This window comes from Thunnus albacares, chromosome 7 (assembly GCF_914725855.1).
Source record: "Thunnus albacares chromosome 7, fThuAlb1.1, whole genome shotgun sequence".
In the NCBI taxonomy this organism is placed as follows: Eukaryota; Metazoa; Chordata; class Actinopteri; order Scombriformes; family Scombridae; genus Thunnus; species Thunnus albacares.
In genome coordinates, this window is record NC_058112.1 from 17,709,396 (window position 1) to 17,722,630 (window position 13,235).

The following is a 13,235-nucleotide window of genomic DNA, read 5'->3' on the forward strand; positions in this document are numbered from 1 at the left end:
CCCATGGATACAGCTGCAGCGAATGAAGAGTGGGGGGGAATGGAAAACATGATTCCTTTCTATGCTTGGTAGGTACGGTGTACACAGACTGTACTCAAAGTGATGACAATGAAGCCTCCCAACACTCTGAAACCTGATGCAAAAGGTCAGACTTTGTTCTACACTTGAAAATACCCTAAGCCACTTAGATCAGTGGGTAGATGTGCTTTTATCTTTTAGCTCCATCTACTGTAAATGCCACCCTGTAGTACTTTTATATCTGAGTCATTTAGTCAGTCATTGAGTCTGTCAGTCAGTGAAACTCTGAGTGGCAACTCTAATTGAAGGAGTTTGCAGCTGTCTTCTTGGACAAAATATGAAAACTGTGCAGTATTCCTTTGTTGAAAGGAAAAGTATGAACAATAGATTCGAGCAAGGTGAATAGCTGTAAGGCTGCCAAGAAGAAGAAAAGCTGGCTGTTGACTCTGAATCCAGTAATCTCAATGATCAGATGATTGTTTTGCATATGACGTTTATTTCTATCAATAATAAATTAATTAATTGTGGTGAAATCTGGCTTGACTTCTTCATGCTATCAGAGATGGCAATATCAGTCGGTCCAGACCAAAAGATCTCACCAACTATATTGGAAGGATTATCATGAACTTTTATACAAACCTTAATGGTCCCTAGAGGATGACTCCTACTGACTTGGTTGATCCCCTGACTTTTCCTGAAGTGCCACCATGAGGTTGACATTTGTGGTGTTAAGTGAAATATTTGACCGATCGCCATGAAATGTGGTACAGACATTCATGTCTCCCTTAGGATGAATCATAATCCCTTTTTATCTAGTGCAGTGCTACTCATTGCTCAGCTCGCCAAGCTTTAAATGGTGGCTCACATTGGAGCTAATAATTATGATAATGTGGCCAATACACATAATTCACAAGGATTGTAACAACAAACTGCAAATATAACATGAAGAAAGGCAAGGAAATGAATGCCTGCTTCTGCACATCCCAGTATTAAGGTAAGCCTGTTTTTAATTCAGATTGTATCAGCTGCATTACAAATTGTATGTCATGGGATGACAAATTAGTAGGCAGATTTACTTAATGGTTAGGGTGGATTTTGGTGTTTAGTGATAGAAGTGGCTCTTCTATTGAGTGTGTCCTGCCAGTGTGGCTCCCATGAAAAAAATAGTGGAAAACCACTGAACTAGTGCATTCATCAGATTAAAATGTATGTAATATGTGTAAGTGCAGCCTCACAGAGCTGCTAGCATGGCTGTAGACTGTAAAAAATCCCTTAACAGATTAAATGAACAGAATCATACTTTACTACTCATTGATCGTCATGGAAATGTGTATGCTGTATGTTCATTTTTAAAAAATATTTACCGTACTGCAGGACATATATATTTGATGACATGCTGTAATTTACCTTTTGGATAAACTTTTAGTATTGGGATTACTTGTCATGTCCAAAGCTTCAGCTGTTAGAATTTTGGGTGGGGAGGAACATTTCAATTCAGAGAGTCTAATCCTAATGTTTACCATGAAAGCAAAACAATCAGAAATATCCAACCCTTAACCCTAACCCTAACCCTAACCCTAAGAAAATAAAGAAAATAAACAAACAACAGACTCAGGAATGGAAGGTGGTGTTTACGGGTGAATATGTTCTTTAAATTTCCCAGGGATTTGTACTTTCTTGTCAATCTCTGCACTCATCCAAGCTTGATGAATAAACAGAGCTTTCTCTTCACATCGTGTTTGTGCAGTGAACAGAGGAGGTGCTGAGCTGCTCCTGCTCTCAGGGCCTCTTCATTGTCACCATCTGGTTCTCCTTGACACCCGAGAGGTTTTCGAGGTGTTGTCTAAGCTTCATCAGGTCAGACTATTGAAGCCCCTCTCAGCACAGCAATGAGTGAGTGACAACAGCCTCCTAGAGATAAGAGTGGAGCTACAGAAAGACCTCAGGATAGCCTCAGTGTGTGTGTGTGGTTGTGTGTGTGTGTGGTTGTGTGTGTGTGTGTGGGCGGGTGGGGGGGGTGGATTGTATTGTGCATGTGTGCATGCGCATGTCCCTGTATCTTTCTGAGGAGGTGATGAGTGAGAATCAGGCCCAAGGGGGATCACGTCACCACGGAGATAGCCACCATCGCCTAGCAACCTCAGCCCTCAGGCCCACTGAAGGAAGTGCAAAGTGAAAGCTGATCCTCTTTAAGAAATGTGCTAATAATGGATCTTTTCAAGCAAAATAAAACCTGGAATGTGATGAACATGTTGTCTTTGTTTGATGTCTTTAAAGGATGAGGCTGGTAATATTTTATATTTTTGTTACTGTCAACAAATCTAATGAAAAAACTGAAACCAATTAATCTATCCTACTTACAAGTACTGTCTGTGTAGCCAAATCCTGAAGTATCTTATTCCTCTCTGACCTCTGAGGTTGTCTTAAAATGATTAAAAACACATGAATGAGGAACACCGTTGCACTGGGTTACAATTCCTTCATTACCATTAACATGTGCAATGTAGCTTATTTTGAGTCGATCCAACGCAACACTTGCTAGTGCACCAAATCCCCAGCTGAAAATAGTCTAAAGCCAATTTATTATTTACTCCTGTTTGAGTGACATTTACTTAAGACTACAGAGGCCAGCTGTAGGAAAATACTTTGCTTTTTTATTAAAGTTTATATTCATGACACATTTTCAAAGATTTACATCAATGGGAAAAGATCAGCTTGGGGCAGAGAGCTACAGAGAGGATGAGGATGTTGGAAAGTATTGAAAGATGGACTAATACATTGCTGGTTTTGGACTTTTAAAGGGATTTGTTGACAACAGATAATAACAGAATGTCTCATTCATTCATTTATGATCTTACTGTTTTTACAATCCAATTTATATTTGATTCATATAATTTATCAATTTTATACATGACAGTACAAAATCATTGCAGCATTATTACCACAGATGAAAATATGTAACAAATATGCCGGTTCATACATCATTATTATTATTATTGCATTATGTGCAGTTTGTATGCTGAGTCTAAATGACTCCTCCTAATAGGACATGTCCTTTATAAAGTGAGCCTGTTACTAGCTGTCCCTCTGCCCCCAGCCCACAGCGTCCAGACTCTGAGCTCATTTCAGTGTGACTAGACAAATTATTGTCTTCCTGCTAGACACCCCTGACGAGGCATGTCAATACTGCAGGTGCAGCTGGGCCTGAAATTGCTTTGTTTAAACTTGTCAGCTTGGAATGGAGATTTTTAAGACGGATCTGTCCTCATCTGCGCGGCTAAGGCGCTATGCAAACCTGCAGAGATTTACACTTCAAGCTGTTGCGGTTTTTAGAAAAAAAGAGACATTTTTTAGAATCTGAAATTTGACGAGTTAATAAGTTAGCTTTCTTTTTGGAGTTAATAATTAAAACTTTAATTAAAACTCCAAGTATTGATGTTTACTTCTCTTTTTTCTCTCCCCTGTGCTACATTGATTGAAAGGAGCTGGTAAAAATGGAATGTGAAGGAATATGCAAATTGGACGCTGGAGTAAATCACATTAATGTTTAAGGATATTTGAAGTGATGTTTTCAGCATGTAAAATAGTCAATCATGCCTCAAAATGTGGTGCATTCACATAGTTCTTGGTGTGTCAATACACTTCCTTAATACACTTTGTAGTTTTTGGTGTTTATTTTCTTATTTTTCATATCATGAATAATAAATGCTCATAATGTATGTAGCACTTTTATAATAGTTTTATAAGGTTACTTATCTATACTGTGCATTTGTTGTTGTACTTCCTTTTGCTGCCGTGACACTTAAAATTCCAGTTATGTGATCAATAATGTTTATCTTACTTTAAAGCTTTATCCTACCTTAAAGTCCCCCTGCACTCAAAAACATGTTTTTCTTCCTGTTCCTACAGTTGTATGTTTGAGCTTCACTGTACAGAAGGATGTTTGTGCAGAGTTTGACACTTGAAAGCTGTTTTCACATCCATCTGCTGAAAGTGGAAAGTCTCTATGTGCTCACTGAAAATCTGATTTTAAGGGGGAGATACGAGCATGATTTTTGACATCACAAATAGTTTGTAAGCCAATCCTGGTCCAATATTCAGCTTACACAAGTGTGATGTGGAAACTTGAAGCCACAAACACTGACACTGGACTTTATAGTGAAGTATGAGACATCTTGTGTCCAACAGTTAAACTTCTGAAATGAAACATATTTGCATATTTATAGATTCTGGAGTTTTTAATGAGGGAGAAGGAGGAGATGTAATTTTAAGGATTTTAACAAGTTAATTGAAGTTTTTTGTGTGTAAAAACCATATCAGACACAAATTATTATTCAAAAAAGAGTATTTTATATATATCTTAAAACATGTGGAGGGGATCTTTAAGGTTTCTCAAAACTTTACTTTGGTTTTCTGTCTATTTTAAACAAGAAGAATGCGGTTATTTTAACATACTCCCTCATTGTAGAAATAGATATTGGTGTTAAGCATTTTTGCAGGTGTCGAGATTGGTTTAAGATGAAAGAATTTAAAGTATGAGCACTTTGAAACACCACTAATGCACGGATTATACCGGCTTGAGTAGTCTTTCTCCCCAATTTGTTCGGAGGACAAAGGGCAATGATGCACATTCCTGAGAGCAGCAGCGGAGAGACATTCCATCCACTGTTTGTAATTGTTCACAGCTGTAAGCAGAGTCTGCTTCCTATTTGTCACATTCACGGGTCAAGCATTGCCATATTTTTCATAATCACTTGCAAAATAGAAGTAAAGCTCTAGCAGGGAAGAGTGTTTATGTACACTTACTGCAGTAGGTGAAGCAGTGCAGCTGTTAGTCTCCCTCTACCCCCGCTACTTGTTCATCTTCTGCGCCGTGTTTTTGTGAGGATGTACCCACCATTTATCTATTCCAGCAGATGACTGCAAATAAGACCTTGTCAAGAGTTTCTGTATGTTTTCTCTGCCATATCACAGCATGAGGTTGTCACTGTGTGAAAGGAGTCTCTCCTTCTCCCTTCAGTCTCAGTAAAATCAAAGCTATTGCTGATTTAACTGTTTGCAAGGTTTCAGACTACACTCACACACCATGCAACATGTCCTCATCAAGCAATCAAATAATTTAGGAAGGTCAGTAAGATTTAGGTTAGTAGTGTTAATCTTTTTTACAGAGGGATTTTTTAAATGCCACAGTTAGAGAAAAATGAATGTGGATCGTACACTCTCTTTTCTCAGTGACAGCGTTCCCTCTATTTGAGCTACTCCAGAGCCATTACATTAAAAATAGGTGTTATGATTGTGTGTGTGTGTGTGTGTGTGTGTGTGTGTGTGTGTGTGTGTGCACGTGCGTGTGTGTGTTTGCACAGGTGCCAAGAAAATTCAGCTCTGTGTACAATTTGTGCTTGTCCTGAGAGTGAATGTGAGTGGTTCTCCACTTGAGAACAAAGCGGCACCACAGTCAGCTTTATTGTTTGGATGAATGAATCATACAGTCAGGACAACTTACAGCACAAGGTGGCTGTTTTTTTATCTGCTCAGGCCAACTTTTCCAAAACAGATCAAATACACAAACATGTATTTGCTTTGTTCAACACACAGAGTGCTAAATAATATATTTTTAATGTCCATTGTCTCAGAGGCAAGACAACAAACACAACAGATTCATGCTAAGGAACTGACATCAGCTGGAGCAGAAAACCTCAGTCATCTTGCCCAAATAAATCACTTTGCCCAAGCCACGAAATTATAGTTTTCAAGCTTGTGGGCAAGGGAATGTGAGTGACAGTTTTTCTTGTGGACCTTGGGTATGTTTTCTGGAACCACAGAATCAAAAGACATCTGCTGCCAGTAGAGGGCACTGTAGCTCCTAAGGTCTCTATTTGGAAAAAATCTTGTGCCCACAAATACTTGTGTTGTCACCAGCTTGAAGATAGAAACTGCAGTAACTGCATTGTGCTCAGCTAAATGCAGTGTGCTGTGTTTTTTTTTTGTTTGTTTGTTTTTTGGCATTTGGAATCAATATTTGTAGCAATGCCTCCTCTGTCATGTGTTTTATTATCAGTGATGAGTGACAATGGTTTCAATAGACAAAGGCTCAAACTCCAAACAATGTGATGGTCTTGTTGCAAAACTTTATGGTCCTTTCTTGTTTTGACTGTGTAATAAATTAAAAAATAGTCTTCTTATGTGTCTGTATCTCTGTTGAAAATCATCTTCATCGAATTAGCCCCCTAAATTAAATAAAGGTTGACATGTTGGTCTGTCTGCTTAGTTCTTTTTAAAGCTGCACTTTTACTCTTTTGCTTCCTTATTGAGTGTGATGTTTGCTTGCATAAATACGTGCGCGGGGGCATGCGTGTGTGTGTGTTTACTTGCACTGTGATGAGCTGTACTGCATGCTAATGCAGTGTTATGGTTTGCAGTGTTCCCCCCCTCCTCCTCTGCTGCTCTGAAGTGAAACAGCTGCCTCGACTGCTTTGCCTCCAGCTGCTTCCAAATTGTCCCGCCATTAAGCTATTATATGTTTACAACCACAGCAAGCCCACTATGTGCTAGAAGTCCTGATGATCTTCTGTTGTAATGGATCATTATCCTGGTTTCTTATTACACAGCTTTCGCCACGCTGTAATCAGCTGTGATACAATTAGGCACACTATCTAAACTGAGCTGTAAAGGTATCGGGCGATACTCCATGCTCTCCAGATGACCTGAATATGTCAAAAAAAAAAAAAAATTGCTGAAAACATGCATATACCCAGGATATATAGTTTTACATATGCTGCTATTAAATTTGTGCATCTGCTTAATCCAAATTTGTGAAAATATATGAAGAAATTATGCATCTAAATTATGTCCCTTGATACCGTGAATATGTAATTTTATAGAAATAAGTTTTTTTCCCCCTCTGAAATGGGCTGCATATATGCAAACTCTCATTTATTCCTTCTTTCAGGCTGCTCGGCTCTGGAGCTGTGGGAGAGTGCCCACTCAGAGGAGAGGAGCACCAACACATTGATCTTATTTGGACAGGCTTTTGTCTGGGACACGTCCAAACCCAAACAGCCAGAGGAAGGACCACAACAGGGTGTAAGTAATTCTCTTTGCAATCCAGACACACACTGCATAGGTTACAGACAGAGCAAAGCCACTTGTATCATTCAAACCGTGTGATTTCTTTATTCTGCACTCTCCCTTGTTTTTTCTGTTCAGTTTTAAAGAGCGGTTATGCTGTTATTTTAACATACTCCCTCAATATGCTGCATAAAACTGAGCTAAAAGCTGTATGCCAAAGAGGTGTTTCTCTGTCAAAAATGCAGCCCAAAAAGACATCTGGCTTTAGTTATGACAACATTGCTCTAAGACGCAGCTTGTATACAACTGAACCAGTTAGCAGCTTTCAAGAATTGGAAGTATGCATGTTATTCATTAAGAGTGAATGCAGAATACTATTGTTCCACACTTTATTCCACATATTCAAGATGTACGTATTTCACAGTATTAGTAGTCTGTTCACTGCAGTGAGAAAAACACTAAGTAACACAGACGACATGCATCATCCTTGACTTCATGTGAGCCTTAATCGCTACCAATGGAGAATATTCTTTTTCACAGTTTACAGCACAGTTGTCATCATTCATTTGTTCATTTGTTAATGATGTCACTTTTGTTCAAACACAGTCACGTCAATGCATACACGTTACTGACTATGGTCATGTGATTCTGATATAGTTTCTTGTGGCATTTTTCCAGAGAGAAGTTTCCTCGTTTGCAGTTTATTGGGAAAACTACTTGAATGCTGCTGATGCCAAGCCAAGGATGGAGGATGACTGTTCATGAACTCATGGAGGAAAACACAGTGAATAATAAAAATGCAGCTTTAGGGTAAAACTGTCGTGCTGTGATAGATAGGCAGACAGTTGGATTCAATCTGTACTGTGCACTATAAGCCAAATTGGGGCTGCCACTAACAGTTGCTTGATCTATAAAATGTCAGAAAACTTTGAAAAATGCGCTTCACAATTTTCCATATCTCAAGATCGCATCTTCAGATTTCTTGTTTTGTCCAACCCACCATCCAAAACCCAAAGATACCGTATTCAGTTTACAGTTATACGGTATAAAACAAAGAAAATAAGCACATTTTTACATTTGTCATTCTTGCTTGAAGAACAACCTATACAATCAATTGTTAATCAGAATATTTGAAAGCTAATTATCTGCCGATTGACTGATTAACATATTCATTGTTTTAGCTCTAAACAAAACTTTTGCTTAGAAGACATTGTCATTCAAATACATAGAAACAGCAGATATACCAAACAAAATTACTTAACTGTGGTGAAATTTGACCCATTTTTACATTTGAGAGCAGTAAAAACACCCTAAACATCATCCTTTTTGTCCGAAATTGTATGACTTTTCCTAAAGTGAAACAGTATACAAAAAAGCTGATACATATTTAGGTGTTCCAGGTTAAATTTGACCACCATTCAATAATGTTGTTGCATTCTTCACATTCAAAAACAGTCATTGTGATCATTATGGCTGTTATATTCTCCTGTTTTATGTAAGGACCATAATACAGTGTGCTTGTCAATAAGCAAATAAAGAACACACACTATCTGCTCTCTGAAAGCTTAATTAGGGATTAAGCACCCAATTCTCAATGACTGATGAGGTATTTATGAATGAAAAATTGATTTATGGTTTAGAAGTTTGGTATAGAGACTAATTATGAGGAAACTGAGTGGATACTGTGAAGGGTCAGAGTATGGACAGTATATAAGGGTTAAATCCAGTGACCCTAAAAGGCTGCAGTGTTCATAAAACCCCCAGAAATGTGGCACTAATGATGATTTAATTAGTTTTACTAGAGAAATGGCCATTGGGTCATTAAAATCACAAAGGATTTATCCCCTTGGGACTATGAATGTGCTCAGATTTGTTTAAAAAAAAAAAGCCTTTCTTTGACAGTTGAAAGTGCAGAGAGGCAGGAAACAAGCGTAGCGAGACGGGTATGATATGCAACAAAGCTCCACAGCCAGAACGGTGTCATGGACGTTGCGGTCATGTGGTATGCTTCTTAACCAGAAGGCTACCATGGCGCCCCAATCTCAGCAAACTTAACAGCAATCAGACTATGAGGTTGTGTACAATGTTGACATTCTGGGCTGAGGGAAAAACCCATGCAGTGTTCAAAATAAAAAGGGTCTTTCTTCTGGGGAGCATGAATGATGAGCATAACATGGCACCCTGTCCTTTGAATATTGAAATCAATTGCATGTAAGTGGAAACATTAGCCTGGTGGATAAAGGAAAGGTCAAGGGGTCTTCAATAGTATTAGTAACCATCCACTGAGGACCATGAATATACAGCACATACATTTCATGGCCAGTAGTTGTTGACATATATATTTTTCTGAAGTGTTCAATACGTGGACTGCCCCAGGGCAAAAGACACACTGAAAACATTTTGACCAGCAATAATTTCACATATTTAGACAAATGATAGAATTGTCTCCCCCGTGTTGTTCGTATCACTCTATGGAAAGATTTCAGAGCAACAGGTTCCTGCCTTTATCTACCATCTGTTTAGAATAAGGCAGCAGAAAACACGAATTCAAATCACAGAGCCAAGTTTACGCTCAACTGGTTGCACAGGGATAACATCAGATATGCAACGCTGCAGCTTTATGGCTTATTGGCTGATTTGCTTTTGACTGGATCTCTATCTTTGACTACATCAAATAAGCACTTACAGGGATTAAAGAAAGTGCGGTATACCTCAAGAAATCCAACTGATGCTTTGAAAATGACTCAAAGTTAAACATAATTATTGTTATCAGCCACTTGTTTTTAGTATAAAAGGGACACTACAGGCATACTGGAGAGTTTCATTAAGACTTTTTTGTTTACTTTGATACTTTTCATAACATTTTCACAACAGGGAAAAAGCCCTTAATTTATTCTCCCCACAATTTCCACTTAATTCTGAGCATGATGTGGCAACTTTCCTTTGGAAAACAAAAATGAGATGTACTTGTATTTAATATGGTGATCAAGAAGGGGAAAAGCTACAAAACCACACAGAAAACATTCAAAAACATATTAAAGCTAGCCTATTTTACTTTTTTAGAGAAGAACACATCCTTTCTCTAACAAATGAAACGATCAAGGTTTTTGTGCTACAGCCTTACCTCGTCTGGTATAACCATGACCTTACAGTGGCAAATGTTTACTAATGTTACCAAAATAAAGAGACATAGTATATGACTCTTTATTACTTAGCATAGTAACAAAGCATTATCACATCATTTTTACTTGGTGACAAGTCACCGAGCAATACCAGCAATAGTTAACTAAAGAAAACCAGTATATTTTCATGTTAAGCCTGAATTCACTTACAGATCCCAGGGGTATTATAGGCTTTCTCTGTGGGTATTCAGTAACGAAGTTGGCTTATGTACAGCTGAATATATGATACACTTACCTTATTTAATGTAATCGTTAAGTAAGGTTGAGTAAAACATTATTAATTATGCCATAATATCTACTCAGCTGACTACATTGTTTGCCTCATTGCTGTGATCCTGGTAGCACTAATAAAACCAGATGGACTTACTGTAAAAGTCAATATTAGAAATTCATGCTGTTTTCTTCTGATGTCAATGGTTTCTTACTCTTGACAGTTACACAGTTAATTGTGTGTTTTTCTGTACTTTGATATAAAGCTCTCGATGCATGCAGTTTCATGTGCGTTTGTAAGTAACATTAAGTTGGATTGCTCTAGGTCAGAGGTTTTCAAAGTGGGAGGCGGGACTCCCCAGGACGGGCTCCAGACAGTTTCAGGGGAGGTTCAATAAATGGAAGTGAAAAATATTATATTTGTTATCAAAAGGAGATCATATAGAATAGCCTAAATGTGTGTGATTTGGTTAAAGAGACAGTTCAGAGATACATTAGTTTTTCCCACTTACCCAGAGTCAGAAAGAAATAAATGCCTTCAGACAGACCATTTTTATTTGTTTTTGGTATAGTCTGAAGTATGTCAAACTGCAATATCAAGCTATCTTGACTCAATTGTTGAGTGTCTATGGGATCAAATAACATTATCGTGATCCTGTAGGCAAACCTGAGTTTATCACTTGTTTTGTGAAGTATTCCTGGTAGTAAACTCATGAGCATGAGTCACTGTTTGCAGAAATCCTCTCTTTATTATTGCCTTCTTCTTTTCCCAGGTGCCTTATTGAGAGAGATCAACATGCTCGAGGCAAATTGCATTTAGTGCTCTGCTGTAGGATGTGATTGGTGATGGATCAGGCTGTATTAGGTAACAAGACTTGAATTAACTGGCTGTCAAATCAATAGCACTCTCTTTACCTCTCACTCCCTCTCACCCATCCTCTGTGTGTGTGTATTTTTGTTATTTAATGGATATATATGTGAAAAAAGTACTTTTATATATTTCTAAATGACATGGTCCTTGGTTTACAAATAGTAAACCAAGGACATTTTTTTTCATTGGCTCCAAAGCTGAAAGACAAATGTGATGAGTCGCCAGACAATTACCAGGATAGGAACGCAGATAAACCACCCAAAATTATATTTTGAACAGAGAAGGATTTTCTGGCTGACATCGTCATAACCCATAGGCAGCTGATGATGGTCCACCAGTAGACTTGCTCCCTTTCAAGTGGCACTGAGACATAATGGTTATGTGTTCATGTTTTCTCTTAAGATTTTCATAATGTTCTACTGTGACTAAATGTCTCACATTGAACACATATTTGTTCACTGGATTTGAGTAGAAGTGTTTTGCAAGGTGAAATGAAGAAAGGAACAGGAAGCATGTTTTCCTTTATATTGATCTCTTCAGGTCCTTCAGTGTTCTACAAATGTACAAAGATTCATATAATTCACAAATAAGTAGCCTTAACAAACAAAACTTATTTTATTATTGTAAAGATGTTGAAAATCTCCTTTGAACATTTCTGAGTGTTTGCTTTACTAATTTATGAAAACGCATCTTCATCTCTTGACGCACTCACATGCTTTATTCAAACAGTTTGATTTTGTAAAATAGATTAAATGCTGTAATCTGAGAAGTACAAAATAACAAGTCTCCCTCCCTGAGATCTTGCTGCTCAGGCTAATAGACAAATATATATTAGAAACATTCCTTTTTGACATCACATAATGCCAATATTTTCTGTCACCATTATTTTATCTTTTGTTGGGGAAGACATATTTACAGCTGCATACACTTCTGTCTTCTCTTTGTGTTTCTCACTCTCTCGCTCTTTATGTGGTTGTATGACAGATAATGTTTGTGTGTAGGTGTATTTTCATTTTGTGTATTCAGTGTGTTTCTGTGTGCCTGCCTATCATTGTGTGCCCTGTTACGATACCTTATGTGTATCAGCGTGCACGCTTAAGGTCAGTAGAGACTTAGCCTGCTTATTTTTGTCAGCCTGTTTGGTGAGAACAGTAATCGTGAGCTGTCAGAGATTTTCTGTTGAGCTCGAAAATGTATATGACCTTGTTACCAAGGACACTTTACCCTTTTTGATACGAGACGCCATCTAGTTTATTGGAGAAAAATGTGTCATTCAGAGTTCACAGACTATGCATCTTATAGGAAAAAGGAATTTTTGGAAAGGATACTTTATAATTGAATGTCTTAACTTTGCTTATCCCCTAAGATTAACAAAACTACTCAAGGACAGCAGCGGGGATTTACAGTCATCACAAAGCTTGAAACTGCACTTAACCAAGTTTGAAGACTCCAGACCACAAAAACACATTTACACTGGACAAGAAATAAACTAAATAAAACTGACCACACTTGAAACATTTTCTAGACTGCTTTAAGCCCTGATGTAGGAGGTCCAAGCAACCACTTTCAGCTCAAACACTGTACTTTAAACATTTGTAGCAGATTTTGTCTTTCGGATTTATTTATAACAAAACAAAATTAACAACAGAAACTTTGCACCAACTGTGCTGAACTCACTGGGCTTGTGGTTGATGCTTAAGACAGTTGTATTATTACAGAATTGGTCGATTGAGCATAGAACTATATTCATTAAATTTAAGTTTAATCACAGAGAGGCATTTAATTCTTCTTTGCTTGATTTTCCAGCACTTCAATATTATGAAGCACCAATTTGGAAATATCTGAGTTTTCAGAAAAGTCTGAGTTTCCCAGTCGTAATTATGACT

General features: G+C 37.7%; 1 long non-coding RNA gene across 1 annotated transcript; it reads left to right on the forward strand.

Moving 5' to 3' along the window:
* The first annotated feature begins 667 nt into the window (after nucleotides 1–667).
* On the forward strand, nucleotides 668–8,880 carry LOC122986040. Its single transcript, XR_006404232.1, has 4 exons — nucleotides 668–1,012; nucleotides 1,766–1,911; nucleotides 6,968–7,101; nucleotides 7,765–8,880. It is a non-coding gene; the product is annotated as an uncharacterized LOC122986040 (long non-coding RNA).
* Nucleotides 8,881–13,235: the final 4,355 nt, after the last annotated feature.